This window comes from Pteropus medius, unplaced genomic scaffold (assembly GCF_902729225.1).
Source record: "Pteropus medius unplaced genomic scaffold, Ma_sr-lr_union100, whole genome shotgun sequence".
In the NCBI taxonomy this organism is placed as follows: domain Eukaryota; kingdom Metazoa; phylum Chordata; class Mammalia; order Chiroptera; family Pteropodidae; genus Pteropus; species Pteropus medius.
This window is the reverse complement of record NW_024354875.1, coordinates 19006142-19022552: the sequence shown is the minus strand read 5'-3', so window position 1 is coordinate 19022552 and position 16411 is coordinate 19006142. Positions and strand designations below refer to the sequence as shown.

Below are 16411 nucleotides of genomic sequence, written 5' to 3'. Positions count from 1 at the left end.
GATGAATGTGGGATTGAAAAACATTGGTCTATATTGTTTCTAATTCCACACCTCCTATTTTGCTTTCATCTACTCTAAAATGGCTTCTACCAACACCACTCCATCGAAACTCCACTAAGCAAAATCACCAACCAGTTTCATGTTACCAAATACAATAGTTATTTTTCGTTCTCATTTTACCTCCTCAGCAGCATTCCACACAGGAATTCTCTCCCAGCTAGCTTATCTTTACTTAGCTTCCAGGACACCACATTCTTCTGTTTGTTTTCTTTCCTTTCTCAACAGTCATCCTAGATTTTCTTTGGTGCCTTCTCTTATGTTGGCCTTCTAAAATGTTGTTATGCCCTGAAGTTGGATTCTGAGACTCTTTGTTTTAATCTAAACTTTCTCTTGAGGTAATTTCATTTAGTCCAATTTGTTTAAACACCATCTATATGCAGATGACCCTCAAATTGTTAACACTAATCCTGACAACTCAAGATTTATAAATCTAACTGCCTATATTGACACCTAGAAAGGAGGGTACTTCAATCAGCCTAAAACAAAACTCTAAATTTTGCCCTACCCAACCTGAAATTGCTCTTCCTCCAATCTTCCCTATCTTAGCAAATGGCACCTCCGACCACCAAGTAGCTCATAACTAAAATCTAGAAGACTTTTACTTTTGATTTTCCTAAGTCATATAAATTTAGCCTTATTTTTTCCTTAAGATAGAAATTATAGTCCCTAGATTGTTTTACAGTCAGGACCTACCCAAAATTTGAAAGTGTCTATTCAAGTTTATAATAAGAAACCAGGAAAATGTGTTATTTCCAAAATATTAGATTAGGAAAACATCTAATATCACTTTTATTTTTACTCTTGAAATTGTAAACAATGAAATGGTATATAGGTTTAGAGAGAAAAAAAAAACAATGCTGACCTTTGGTTTCGGGGAGTAAACTGTCTTCTTTCACAATTTGCTGGTAATGCCAGCTAGGGTTATCAGAAATGCTTTCTGACTGCTCAGCTGGGGGGACATAAGTAACCAACTCTATGTAACTAGTGGCTAACAAAATTATGCTTTCTATTGTCTGACCCATTTCTAGACTATTTGTCTACATTATTCTTTCCTTCTCTTAATTTTTGTTTTTTGAAATAGTTTTTTCTATTTCCAGGGACCAAATCCAGAAGGGGGATTGATATGGTTACCTTTCATTTCCATGCATGTATGAAGTTTTTAACATCTTGGACTCCTTAATTCCCTGCTAGTTGGAATGATCTTGCTTAGATCTTAACTCACGGCTTACATCTCAGTTATCTTATTGTTAGGTAGCTAGTCAGACATGAGTGACAGGAGAACAAAGGAATAGAGGGCCAGCCTAGAGACCCCTGGAAGAGCATCTTCTTGGTAGTTAGAGAATCCCTCCTGCATCCCCAGAGACAAAGAACAGGAGGGCCATAATCTATAGCCTGTTTAATCTGGCCACAGACGCTTGCTCAGAAGATACTACCCTAATCTGCCTACCATCTAATGCTCATTACACTGTCATTATAATACATTGTTTATGCCTGGAAGTTCATGAATCTAATTATAACAGACTGAATTCTGGATAAGCAAATGCACAGTAAGCAAAGTGGTATATAGCAGCCAGCTGTCAGTCAAGGTGACCTCACATATGATCATCTGGGATCTCCCATCATGGCCCAAACATAATCAGACCCTCCCATTTCTGCTTTGTTACAGCTCTCTTAGCTCAAAACTCTCTCCTCTCTTGGGTCATACTCCATCTAATCTCTGCACCTCACAAATTCCATAGGGCTGTAGCCTTCCTTAGCGTAGCCTGTCTCCTTCTAAAATGTACTTTCAATATATCTTCTCCTAAATCTTGTCGACCCATAATTCTTTGCTGCGTCAGCAAGGAAGAACCAAGATGCAACACATAGCACCATCGTCCTCCTCCATGCTGCTGGGGCAATGCCAGATTTCACATCACCCCAATAGCAACATAATAACCAAGAACTTTCCACACTGTATATAGCAAATTCTATTTCTACCCCTATTATAGAAATTTCAATTAAAAAACTTTAATTTTTTTATTTTATTGGTTTCAAGCTCTATCTTTATATGATATATTTCTCTTTAATTTACAACATGTATTTTCTACTTTAGTTTTAGGATTTAATTTTCCTTTAAGCTTAACTTGTATTTTTAATGGTAATCTCTAAAACCCTGGCATAACTCAATGTTACACGACTAACAAACAGCAACAACTCCACCATTCATTGAGATTTTGCTACATTCCAAACTCTGTTGTAAAATCCCCTTATATATACTAATTCATTTAATCTTCTTTAAAAACTTTGAGATAAAAATTATTTTCCCCATTTTATAAAGAAACTGAAGATGAAAGAGGCAATAGTAGTTTTCAAGGTGACATAAGAATCAATGGAATCTGGATCTATAGGCAGGAATACCTGTGTTCTTAACCACTCTAGTATTTTGATTCCTCCAAGTATGCAGTCAATAAATTCTATCTTGTCATGGGCCAAATAAACTTTAGACTCTATTATTATATATAATTTGGTTATGAGCAGTCTAAATTTAAGGAAGATATCACTGTGTCTATGATATCTACATAAATAAAGATAAAAGGTAGTAGCAATTATTCCTTCTTTTCAGAAAATTCAACCAGGCATAAGGGAAAAAGTACTTCATGGTATTTCTTGATATATAACATTCATAATCCAATCTTGTGTGTCCCCATATGCTCACCTTCAATCTGTGGCCCAGTTTGTTGGGGATCCTGCACCTTTAGTAATATCTTGAAATTGACTCATTTATGACCATATGACCTCAAACTTAGACTTGCTTTCTCTGTGTAACTATTCTCTCCTTCTTTACTCCTCTTGGTGACTTCCTTTTCACACATTAGTCATTGTTCAACTCCACCCCAGTCTCTACCCAACTCACAAAGAGAATCCCACCCATTGTGTGCCAATTTCTGCATAGTCTCTTTACAGGTCAGATTGATTTTTATCTGATAATATCCACCTGATTAACACTGCTCAGAAGTCCTAACATTATATTATACATTTTGGAAATTAATGCTGATTTAGAGCAGATTTGAATTTGCTTTAACTCACTGCATTCGATATCTCATTACTCCAAAAGAGAGAAGATGTCAGTTGGTTTATCCAGGCTTCGTGCCAGGTTCTGGTTATGACCACCACATTCTTCTTCTCTTTAGTAGGTGAACCTGGTATAAATTATGTCTGAATCTATGCATGTATAACAGACATGGTGATCACGATTAAATTATATTGATCATTTTTGCATCATATCAGTTGATATATATTAATATATTCATAGACATATACACACATGTATCTGCATTATTGTGTATGTATGTATATGTAGACACATATTTTCAAAACTACATACTTTAAGCAAACAATTTTGAAAACTTTTTTTTTTTCAAAGAAGGTAGGAACTTTATTTACATTTTAAAAAATAAGATCAGATTAGTTCATTCTTGGTAACTGGGATATTTTTGAGGGATAAGAAAAAAGAAAACAAAAAAAATATGACTTTGGCTATGATATGCCACTAAATATTTTGTAATTGCTTTAACATAAATTGATGTTAAATGATGTATGTACACACAATCAGGAAAATAGTTAATGTATTGTTAATTAAGATTAATTACAGAAAAACATCAACAGGATTTAGTTTTCATCAACAATATTTATCTCTTAAGTACTCTAGGGGAAAAGATAAAAGCATTTAATGATTGTCAATAGTATTGACTTTATACTAATGGACATAGGTCTAAGTCTTTTCACCAAGCTGATGTTAGTTCAGTTTTCTCTGGAGGGAAATACTTGTTACTCTTTACATCCTTCAGAAGATTTAGCTACAAAGGGGGATTTTATAGAGACAGAGATAGTTCCTTCTATGCAGTAAATAAGATTGTTTAGTCAGTCAATCAATCTAATCACATTTATTGAGTATCTAACAGGAAAGAATACAGACAATGGAATTCTCATCCTCTGAATATAACCAGTAGGGAAGCGTTTCCCTGCTTCAGCGGCAAGTCTCAATCCATTTATATGGTAATCTTGTTACAGCAGCCCACATTACTTTATGAAATAGATATGCTTCTTGTAAACTGAATCTTAACTTTATTGGGAAAACTTAGCCTTTCAAGCAATTTTGGTATGAATCATTATGGTGCACAAATGAGACTGAAGGAACTTTGTGTAATATAAATGGAAGCATATTCTAACATAACTTCAAAAATTTATATTCATTCTTTTTAAACATTGGGGGTTTAAAAACAGAACCATTATTTTCTTCCTATTCTTCAATGATAGTATAGTTGTATTTTTCTGGTTTGTTTAAATTAAAGGTTACAGTGGGAATGATTTGAATAAAGACTATTTATATCCAGCAATTGATAAGATTAGGGGAAGAGCATGTCTATTCTTGTTTCCCAGAGCCTAATGTAGTGACAGACTTGGTGAAGGTGTTTAGCGAACGAAATAAATAGATAAATGAAGCCTCAATGAAGTTAATTATTTTACCATTCAAAAAGAAGAAAGCAGTAGAGCAGGATGAAAAAATCACCCCAACTAAATAGGATTCTATCTCTCATGTGTAAAGTAAGGGTGTTGAATTAGATTATCTAGGAGGTACAAAATTGGCAATTATATTTTTGCAGAAAATATAAGAATACAAATGCATATAAAAGGATAGAATAACAATACTTAATAAATGAAAATGAATTAAAATTTAATTTCAAAATCACAGGATTAGAAAACCCAGCATTTTAGGTATTATCTGATTTCACTGGGTCTGAAGTAGTCTTTCTAAGGATATTAATTTGTTGTATCTTCTAATTGTTATCACACTATTCTTACAGTCATGATGGAATTCCCTGAAAACCATATGCTCTCCCTTGAACCTCTAAGGTCACTCCTCCATAACCACAAAATTTTGCTGACATTCCTCAAGAGAAGGAATGCTGAATAACATGTTAATGCTTTTAAAGTTAGGTTAAATGTCTTCTTGTCAACAAAGAGGTCGCATTATTATGCTCCCAGAATGAGATTAATTGAAAATTCAGCTTCTATTTTAACTCATGAGACAAAATTAGAAATTACCTATCTATAATTATTTCCATAAGAGTTGTAAATTATTTATTTCTCAATGCAATATTGTTTGACTACAAATAGTCTGATATAATTTGAATTCTATAAGGATAGGCAATAGTATCTCCTCTCTGTTTGCTCAGTATAAGATACTTTCCATTGTATTCCACTTAATACATAACCTGTGTGATTTTCAGCTTATGCAAAATGCAGCTCAAGGATAATGGATTTTAAATGCTCTGTATATCAAAAAATAATTATTGAAAGGTAAATGATAGAGACTGTTTCACTTTTTAGACTTCTCCAGTTAGTTTCTTCTGATGGCTATAAAGGGATTAAAATTTTTATGCCAACCCACTGAGCAGTACTTGAATGTGATTCCTTTGTAGATGGGATAAAACACTTGGGTGATATTTTCAGATGAATAAAGACATTGACTTAAAAACACAGTCGCATAAACATCATGTGGAAGGCACAGGTCTGGGGAGTCAGTTCAACACTTCTATTTAACTCCAGCCTTTATCTTTTATATTTATTCTTAAAAAGCTTCACGTAGAAAATCCCTATAGACAAAGAATTTGCCCATATTTAAATTTCAAGCTATAGCCATAACCATTTCACATTATCATGCTGCTCTTTGCATTTTTTCCATATTTTAGAGTATGGTTTAATTTTCTTTCATTACTATAATGGGTCAGAGTGAACAGAACAGTGATTGCAATAAAATTTCATTTTTAAGAAAAGGTCATGCAATTAGCTGATAGATTAATAGGGGTAACTATGGAAGCAGAATCCTCATGAGATCCATGACAGAAATCTATAGAATAAATGATCAGGATATTTACTCCACAAAAAGATAAAACAAATGCCATAGACATAATTCGGAGTATTGCTCTGAAAAGGCTGGAGACAAGCCAAACTTTGAGAACATGTAAGCCATAACTGGAAGACAGGGATGATCAAAGAGTAATGATTCAAATTGGAGTGAGTTGGTTGGACTGGCACACATCTGGCTTAACAAGCCTATTGGGTTTTTTACACAATTAAGGTATTACAATGCTAGAAAGAGTTTGAAAAATAAAAACTGGATTCAAAAAACTTTAGCAGATGTCAGAGATCAGTAGTATTGGGTGGAAGGAAAAAAGAACTAGAATGCATTTTAGCCTAGAAAATATTACTGGGCTGAAGTAAATCAGAAATTTAAATGAATATGTTACAATGACATTTTAAAAGCTGTATAATGGAATTTGGTACCTTAGAAACAGACCACACATTTTATTTGTGATTTAAATTTGTTATAGTAAAAATTCAATTAATGTTTTTAATTTTTTAAAAAAAGTTTTAAAGGTTGACTTAAACTAATTATTAAACCTATATAGTCTCCCCAGTCATGAAAATGAATATGGAGATAAAGAAGAATGGAATCACTTTAACACAAAAGCTAGTTGGCCACTTGTGCAGGATATTTCATGCATTAGTATATATAGCAGTTGGCTTTTGCTACAGAACAAACCACTCAAACTTAGTGTCTAAAACAATAACCAGTTGTTTAGCTCAAAATTCTACAGGTTAACAATTTGATTGGGTTTAGCTGGGCTTTTCTTTACCCTTTCTTTTCTTGTCTGGTACAAGTTCCCTCTTACATTTGCAAAGAGCTGCTGAGTTGGTTAGGGCTGGCTAGTTTATGGTGACTTTGGCTGGGAAGTCTGAGATGAAATGACATCTCTCTCCACATGGTCTCTTACCCTCTAATAGGCTAGAATTGGCTTACCTACATAAAATGCTTTCTCTCTTCCAAGAGGGAGAGACAAAGTATACAAGTGAGTCTCTTCAGTCCTAGGCTTAGAATTTACTCTATGTCACCTATGCCACCAAAGCTAGTTATGATACCAGTCCATATTCAAGAGGTAAAAAACTAAACTCGCTTGTTAATCAGAGGGAAAGAATTTGTGGTCATTTTTTGCACTCTCCCATAATGCTTGTTAGAGTCAAAACTTCTAAAAATCATTCAAACTTTTATTGCCTATGTTTCCATGAAAATAATAGAGTGCTACCTTTCTCTATGGTCACCCAATTCTTTGCATATTCTCATTCCTATTTTATTTCTTGTTTCTTATTTCTGAAGCAATAGCTCAGTTAGTGTCAATTCCATGTGACTGGGCTTAATAGTGGTGGCACATCTTATCAGAACTGTGAACAAACTAAATTAAGTTTGGCAGTCAGGAGAGAGTTACCTTAAGAAATGGGTCTAATTAGTTTTCTAAAAATAAATCAGGCCTTAGGGGAGTACAAGAAGCTAAACTGTGAAGACCCAGGAAAGCCAGCACTAAAATTCAAGCAGGAAGAGTCACTTCACAAGGCTAAGGTCAGTATTGTTGATGAAAAGGTGGTTTTCTACATGCAAAGGCTAAGAAATTGTGTGAACATTATGATTTTATTAATCAATATAGTATCATAATAAGAATAGGTAGCATCTGTTAAGCATGCACTATGTGACAGAAAAAGCACTTTACATTTAATCCAAAGGCAATCCTGTGATGCTGGCACTATTTTTAATTCATTTTATATAAGAAGAAATAGAAGATTAGAGAGTACCCTGTATTACAGCAAAATGAAAGTGTTTACACAGTTGGTAAGCTTTAGAGCTAGGATTTGAACTTAAGACAACCTAACTTCAAATATTCTGCTTTGAACCATAAAATTATATGGTCACTCTAAAGTAGATTATAGCTGAAAGAAATATTAGAGACCACCCAGTTATATTTCAAAATGGTTAATAACTTAAGCCAAAATCATATATTTGGCCAGTGTCAGAATTGGAACTATAATTTAGGGTATATACAACCTTGAAAGGAATGTTCTTATTATCGGTCAAAGAATTACCTATTTCCTTAATATTCTGGAACATGAATGGTTAGACTGTTTTTATGTGAAAGGGAAAAATAACCATGAATAGAGAGCCAATGAATTGAATATGGTTTACCATTTTCTTTACATTTTAAGAAACAGCAGTAAACAAGGACGTAAATGTTAATGATTTTCCTTTAACTGAAGTCATCAAGTCAGCACTCTTGCATTCAAAGCAATGCAATGACTAAACAACTGTTGTAACATATGTATATGGGAATATCTGCAAACACCCAATTTAGGAAGAAAAGCAGTCGATATAATTCTGTATAACTCAACATGACCATTTTCTTTTTTTACAAGATTTATTGCCAAGCATTTTTTCATAGGTTTGCAAAAATCCATTAACTACATTTTCAGAGACACAATGTGGTCCCTTTGTATGATATATATGTATTCACCCACACACCTATATACATATATATGTATATATATATGCTCATTATATCATAAGTTTCTTCTGCAATGCTTATTTTTGAAAGGAAGGGCTACATTTTTAGTCAGTCCACCTTAACTGGTTTCCTTAGACAGCTTTCTATCACATTACATTTAAGAAAACAGCCTTTCTAATTTATAATCTGTTTTACTAGGGACCAGCAATCTAATTCACATTGATTTTGAGTAAACTTTTACATAACCATCTGTTCCATTTTGTACTGGGCTTGAACAAATCAATGCATCTCTAGCATCAACATGCACTAAGTAATCAATGGGTAAGGAAAATCATTATTTACTACTCAGTGATTGTGTTTACATTCAAATAAAATATAATAAAGTGTGCAAAACTATACTGAAGGAAGAACAAGTGACCCATGAATTGCAAGCAGATTCTCTTCCTTTATAAAGTCTTTCAAGTAAAGCTGAAGATCTGAGGAATTTTACTAGGAAAGTAAGAAGGTCATAAGTCTTATCCTTACCTAGTTTAGTCCTCAAATACTAAGATAATTGCCAACCTTTTGATGATCTTTTAATTCTGGGAACCCTCCAGTTGGTAAACAGTAGCATCATGGCTCTAGGCAGCAATCTTCTTCTCTGGATTATGATCAGCTCATGTGCTGATCTGGTCTCTTCCCACCTGCTCACTATTGGCTCTGATTTCTCACTTTAATGATCCCTCTGCCGTTTGAACTCGGAGTACATAGTTGGTCTCTCTAATGTTTGAATCTCAGTTCTCCCTAAGGGATTATAGTTTAGACATATCTCACTAATACTCTGTCATCAGGACCACTGTGAATAGGACACTTTGTCTAGTTTCAATTTCATTTAAACTCTCAACTCTGGTACCACTAGCTACTCGATTGCTGTTTTAACTTCACTGTAAAAAATGGGAAAGGGAAGTCAAACAGCAGCACTAAAAATAGAAATAAATGAAATACCTTATTGTTCTGATTCTCTGCACTTAGTAAGGCAGACCTAGAAGCAGCAGGACAGATAAGCCTAGGTTCTTGTTTCGCAGCATAACTGAACAGATGGGCTGTGATGAAATTGCCTATCAAAATTTGTTCTGTCCTATTTTATTACAATTATTCAAGCAAGGAATGCAAATTGAAATAAGAAATGGCCAAAAATTGGTTCTGTTTTAGTAAATTTCAGTGAGTTAAAAAAATTCATAGTACCATGAATACAGGCCACACATTTCTTTCATTCTAGCCTCTTGTACACTAAAAGAGCTGGAGACAGCACTTGGCAAGTATCTAAGTAGTAAATTTAGATACATAAAAGTTGGAATGATGCAAAGAAATTGGGCAAGCATCCTGTTCAAAGATCATGCAAATTCATGAATCAAATCAGGAAATAAAGATATATTTTGAAAAATGGTTAAGATTTATTTTTTAATACTAAAATAAAAAAGTAAACAAAACCAAAACAGCACTTGTTATGGTTCTTACTTGCAATATTGTGTAACCTTTTCCATTGTTCAAAGTAAATTATTATATTTCATGAAAACATCAAATTAAGTGATTTTGGACCTAGATATTATTTTAATATATAAGACACTATAAAATTTTACAGAAAAGTGAACGTAATTCTATGGATGCATATAGAATTAGCTTAGAATGATAAGTGATCTCTCAGTTTGCTGATCTTTAATCAAAGCATTTAGTAAAGCATATCCAACTCTGAATTCACATGACGAGTAGAGAAAAAAACTTTGAAAATACCAAAATTCACCTACAATAAATCACCTTATTAAAAAAATGAGATTTTTCTAAGATGAGCATTTCACTAATAGAAATAAGACGGAAGAAAAATCATTTCAAAGATAACTGGATCACTGGATAACTTCCATGGTAACAGAACTCGCTGTTTGAAAGAGCAGCTTTCTTGCTGCTAATGTATATATTTTGGGCACAAAGTAATTTGGGTCAGGATAAAGCAAATCAGAAGATAATTTCAAGAAGTCAAAGATTTCATAAGCAATATGCAAAACTTTTACATTCTACAGAATATTTATATTTTGTAAGAGCATAGTCCACTTAGAGCTCAGATATACTCAAAATTTTCTGAGATGAGTAAGTTAGAACCTCAGTATGGAGGACCAAAGAACACTTAGTAAATTTAAATAAAGGAGAATTGTTAAAATATTTGTAAATTATTTAGTCATTTAATCGGAAATCTATTTTATAATGCCCATTTGAACATAACTAAGCAGCGTATTATCATTCTTTATCCTCTATAAGGCACACACACTGAAAGACCAATGATATTGATCTACTCCTGCCATTGTTTCAGCTGAATGTCAAATGTGAATAATATTAGTGTGTTAGAGAATGTCCTGACCACCCCACTGAATGATCAACTATCCCTTGAACAATACATTCATGAAGGTCTAATAAATATAGGTCTGTTACAGATAAAAACATGGAAGACCAGAGTATTTGCTTAGCTTGTCCAATGTTATAGAGAATATCAAAGATAAGTCTTCCTCTAACTGTTCTCCCACAAGCACAATGCCTCATGATTGCCTCTTGCTAGTAAGTAAAGTCAGCTAACTCAAAAATTTGCATTCCTTAAATATCAGAAGCACCTTACTTCCCATATTGAACATGTAATCAAATGAGAAACTATGAATACACCTGGTATTCCAAACCAACAGCAAACTCTATTAAGGTTACAATAAATCACATGGCATATTAAAAAAGGACAGCACTTTTATCAGTAAAACAAGAAAAACAAAACAAAACAAAAACAAAATAGCAATACAATTTAGAAGATGAATTGTCAAAAATAAAACATCATCCAAGAGTGTTATAAAGCATTGACTTTGTTAGAAAATTAAAAGCTAGAAGAGATCTTAGTGAATCTACACTTTTAATATGGAAATGATGCAACTGATTAGGCCTCAGAAAATAACGTACTCAAAACTATATTGTGAGGAAAAGATACAAAGGCAATTAGAAGATAGATCTACTTTATCTAATCCCCAATACGATGTTCTTTTCAACATACTGCCTGAGTCTCCATATCTCTATTTCCTTTAAATGAATCTCCAGGTTTTAAAAAAAACAGGTATTGTCAAATATTCATATTTGTATAGATCACATAAGACAAACAAAAGCTCTTCTTAAACAGAGATACCTGTAGAATTGGTAGAAAACATGATGATTTATAGGTACAAACATATCAATATATATCTTAAGTATATAGCTAAGTATATATTTAATATGCATCAACATATAATTTTATAGTTTAACTTTCAGTTAAATTGTGGGGAGATTTAATATCAACTTAAAGGAAAAAAGTAAATATAGATTAGGATATGGCAAAAGTGATGAAAGAGGTAAATAAATTAATGACAGAAGTTCGGGAAATATTGATGTAAAGAATATATTGGACAATTAAATTGAGAATAGTGGTTATTTACCAAAAGTTGTGCCGGGGATGAGGTTTTCTAAATAGAATAATTTAGTGTAAGTGATAAAATACCTCACTTAAATATGAAATGAGCTAGAATACTCCATGATATCCACCCTACAAAGTTTTTTTTTTTTCAAAATAATTTATTCCTCATGTATTGCTTTATTACTATATTGATTTCAAGAACTGATTGAAAAGCACCTTTTCTATGGGTCTAGGCTTCTCATAACTAAAATCCAATCTGAGCAAACTGAAAACTGGCAATTCTCGGGCTGTTAAGTAAAAACACAAGATTTTAAAGTTCCAGTTTAGAAAATCAGAATAATGCACCAGAGACACATTTCTTCGTGTTTGGTTTTTTTCTTTTTTCTTTTTTTTTCCTCCAAAGAGTCCAAGAAAAAACTTAATAGCAGTTAGATTTAAATTTGCTTGCTTAATAGCAGAAAGCTAATGGAAAAATCTGTAGATAACTTTGTTGAAAACAAAGCAAACAGGTTTTAAAACACTTCCGAGGCTTTGCTCACAAATGGTAATAGAATGGTGGTGATCAAAGAGAAATCATTAGAAATTGTGTTTAGTAAAGATTTAGGGAACAATATTGAACCTAAATGAAGTCAAATTGAAATTTTTAAAACCATTTTAATTTCAAGGGGAACTTGATGGTTAAACAAGTTCTATTCTCAATAAGAACAAATGGCAATTAAAGATATTGACAGGAAGAAAGACAGAATGCTGAGATTTTTACCACTAAGAAAATGTTAAATCCTTTCTTTGGTACACTGATAGCAAGAGGAAAACGTGACTTCACAGTATTATCAAAAACAATTTGACCTCAGAATGTAGCGTCTTATGTTATGGAACATTATTAAGTAAATAAATTTTGCTTTAGGAAAGTAATCATTTTATGCAGACACTCAAAATAAAAGTTGTCCTGTGGATGCTGTGAGATTTTATTATTACATTTATAAATAAACTCTGGAGTAATCAGCAACAATGAAAATAAACAATGTACTTTTCATAGTTTTACAATAAACTTTTATTATAGCTTATGTTTTAAGCTTATGTTTATGTTTCATATATATATGACTTCACATACATATTATTTTAAAAGACAGATTGCACTGTAATATGTAATATACATTCTGAGATATCATCCACCAAAATCTGAACTATATTTCCTGAAGACATATTTTAAACAATGTCAACAAGAGTCACAATTTGCTTCACACAGCTAAAGATAAACTATATTTGCCTAAAGAGAGACAATAATCACACTAAAATAATAGTAGAGATACAGTCTCTCAATATCTGTAGTAGGGATGAAGGTTCAGGGGATTGGGGATCCTAACCAATAGTACTCATGAACATATCCCAAATACCTATTAGGTACCTAGAATTAAATATGTCTCATTGATGGGTTCTTCCATCAAGTTGATTAAGACTACATACCATCTTCTTTTAGGCTCAATAAAAGAAATGAAAATAACCAACAGAAACAATAGATTAAGTCCATGGATAACTACTAGATATCTTAGGGGTTACCAGAGTATAGGAATGAATAAGAAATAGTTCAGAAACACATGAACATTTCAAGAACTGGCATTACATTTAGGTAATCAGTCTCTTGTATCCATTTCTATACAGAAATCATGTTACTCATGACCTTTGAGGAGTTTCACATATTTTATTACTTTAAATTATGTTTAAATAATTGAAATGTATCTTATTAGGAATTTTAAAGGAATCCCTACTTTCTAAGGAAATACTTGAAATATAACATTTTTCTAAGATGACCAATCGATTAATGACACAACTCTAGTGAATTTTTTTTAGGAAATATAGACACTTAAGAGAAACAAAAACTGAGTTACTTTAGACAAGTATTCATATAAAGTAGGCATTCTTTGCCAGCTCCTGGTGTATCTTCCAACAGTGTAAAATAGCCAATTATTATTTTTAAATGCTCATTAAAATGATAGGACCTATGTTGTCCAATATAATCATTAAAAAGAACAAATTCAGAAGATTTATACTACCTGATTTCAAGACTTATAAAGCTACAGTAGTCAAGGCAGTGTAATATAGGCAAAAGAAAATATCAGTGGAACAAAATGAAGAATCCAGAATAAATAGGGATTTAAACAGATATTTGATTTTCAACAAAGGTGCCAAAACAATGCAATGGCAAAAAGAAATATTTTCAAATATATCACTGAAATAACTGAGACCAATAGGCCAAACAAAAATACTCAACCCCTACCTCACGCTACATATAAATAAAAATTTAAGGTTGATCATAGACTTAAATATAAAAGCTAAGCTCATAAAGCTTTTAGAAGCAAACATAGCAAAATAACTTTGCTAATGGAGGTAGAAAAAATGACTTGAAACATCATAAAATAATTGATAAATTAGGCTTCCTCAAAATTAAAAAAAATCTGCTCATCAAAAGACATTATTTAAAAATGAATAAATGGAAACCATAGACAGAAAATACTTGTAAGATATATCTGATAAAGGATTGATAAAATATATAAAATCTTTCTATAAAATAATAATATAAAAGAACTCAGTTATTAAAAATTTGGAAAATAGCCGAACAGAGATATTTCAAATAAAGATATTCAAATAGTCAATAAGTGCACATAAAAAGTACTCAATATCATTTTTTACCAGGACAGAGAAAATTAAAACTACAATGAGATACCATCATACATACTGCAGAATGATAAAAGTTAAGAAGACTGACCACCTCTAATCTATGAAAATGTGGGCAACCATACTTTCATACATTGTTGGTAGGATTGTAAAATGGTCTGATTATTTCTTATAAAAATAAATATGCACCTATCCTGTGACTCGCAATTCTACTTCTAAATATTTATGCAAATCATGTGAAAACAGATGTTCACAATGCTCATAGCATTTGATTTATAAGCGCAAAACAAAATCAAACAAAACTAAAAACTACCCAGGCTTCATTAATAGGAGAATAAACAAACAGTGTAGTATATTCATACAATAGCATTCTATTTAGCAATAGAAAGAGACCACTGACATATGCAATATCACGGATAAATCTAAAGAAAAACACTGTAGAATAAAAGAGGCCCTAACAATAGAGACCACACAATATGATTCCATTTATATAAACTTCTAGACCACATAAAACTAATCTGTGTTGCAAAAGCATCAGAATTGTGGCTGCCTTTGGGAGCATGAGACTGACACAGTACAGGGGAATTTTCTGGAGTAATGGTAATGTCTTATACAATAGTCCCTCCTTATCCACGGTTTTGCTTTCCACAGTTTCAATTACTCACGGTCAACTGGGTCCAAAAATATTAAAAAGAAATTCCAAATATAAACAATTCATACATTTTAAATTGTATGCCTGAGTAATGTGATGAAATCTCTCACCATTCTGCTCCATCCTGCCCAGGACATGAATGATCTCTTTGTCTAGCATACCATACATGCTGTATATGTTACCCACCCACTAGTCATTTAGTTAGCAGTCTCAGTCATCAGATTGACTGTCACAGTATCACAGTGCATGTGTTCAAGAAACCCTTATTTTACTTAATGTGCCCCAAAGTGCAACTGATGCTGGCAGTTCAAATATGCCAAAGAGAAGCAGTAAAGTGCTTCCTTTAAGTGAAAAGATGAAAGTTCTTGACCTAATAAGAAAAAAAAAAACTGTATGCTAAAGTTACTAAGATTTATGGTAAGAATGAATTTTCTAACTGAAATTGTGAAGAAAAAAGAAGTTCATGCTAGTTTTCTGAGAGACCACATTCACATAACTTTCATTACAGTATAATGTTGGATAATTGTTCTATTTTATTATTAGTTATAGTTAATCTCATACTGTGCCAAATTTATAAATTAAATTTTATTATAGGTATCTATGTATGGGAAAAAATAGTACAATATAGAATTTGATACTATCCATGGTTTCAGGCATCCACAGGGGATCTTGGAATGTATCCCCAAAGAATAAGGGGGGATTACTGTACTTTGAATACAGTCTTCATTTACACAGTCACACACATTTGTCAAAACTCAGAAATATGTACTTAAGATAACTATATTCCACTGTATCTAAATTTCACCTTAAAAAAACTCCTAAAGAAATATTGACTTTAGTTGGTGCCTTTTAAGCATTAAATACTTACTATTAAATACTTAAATATTTAGTATTTATATACTTGAAGAACTGAGTTTAAGTATTTAGGCGAAGTGTATAGATGTCTGCAATTTGCTTTGAAATACAATGAAAATAAGATGCATTAACAGATAAAAGTCTAGGTAGATGGATATGTATGCGATAAAGTATACAACAAAATATTTAGAACTCTGTAAAGTTCTGTCAACTTTGCTTTACGTTTGAAAATTTTCATAAAATTTTGAGGAGAAATATACTATTTTATCCTCAGATAGAATAACGGAAAGGTTACATCACTGCTAGTGCATTTAAAAAAGTTATATGACTTTATAGCCCCACAAAACA

At 32.3% G+C, this 16411-nt stretch overlaps 1 protein-coding gene across 2 annotated transcripts in view; it reads right to left on the bottom strand.

Moving 5' to 3' along the window:
* Positions 1-16411, bottom strand: part of GALNT13 (polypeptide N-acetylgalactosaminyltransferase 13) — a 451827-nt gene that overhangs the window by 94181 nt on the left and 341235 nt on the right. The window lies entirely within an intron of this gene.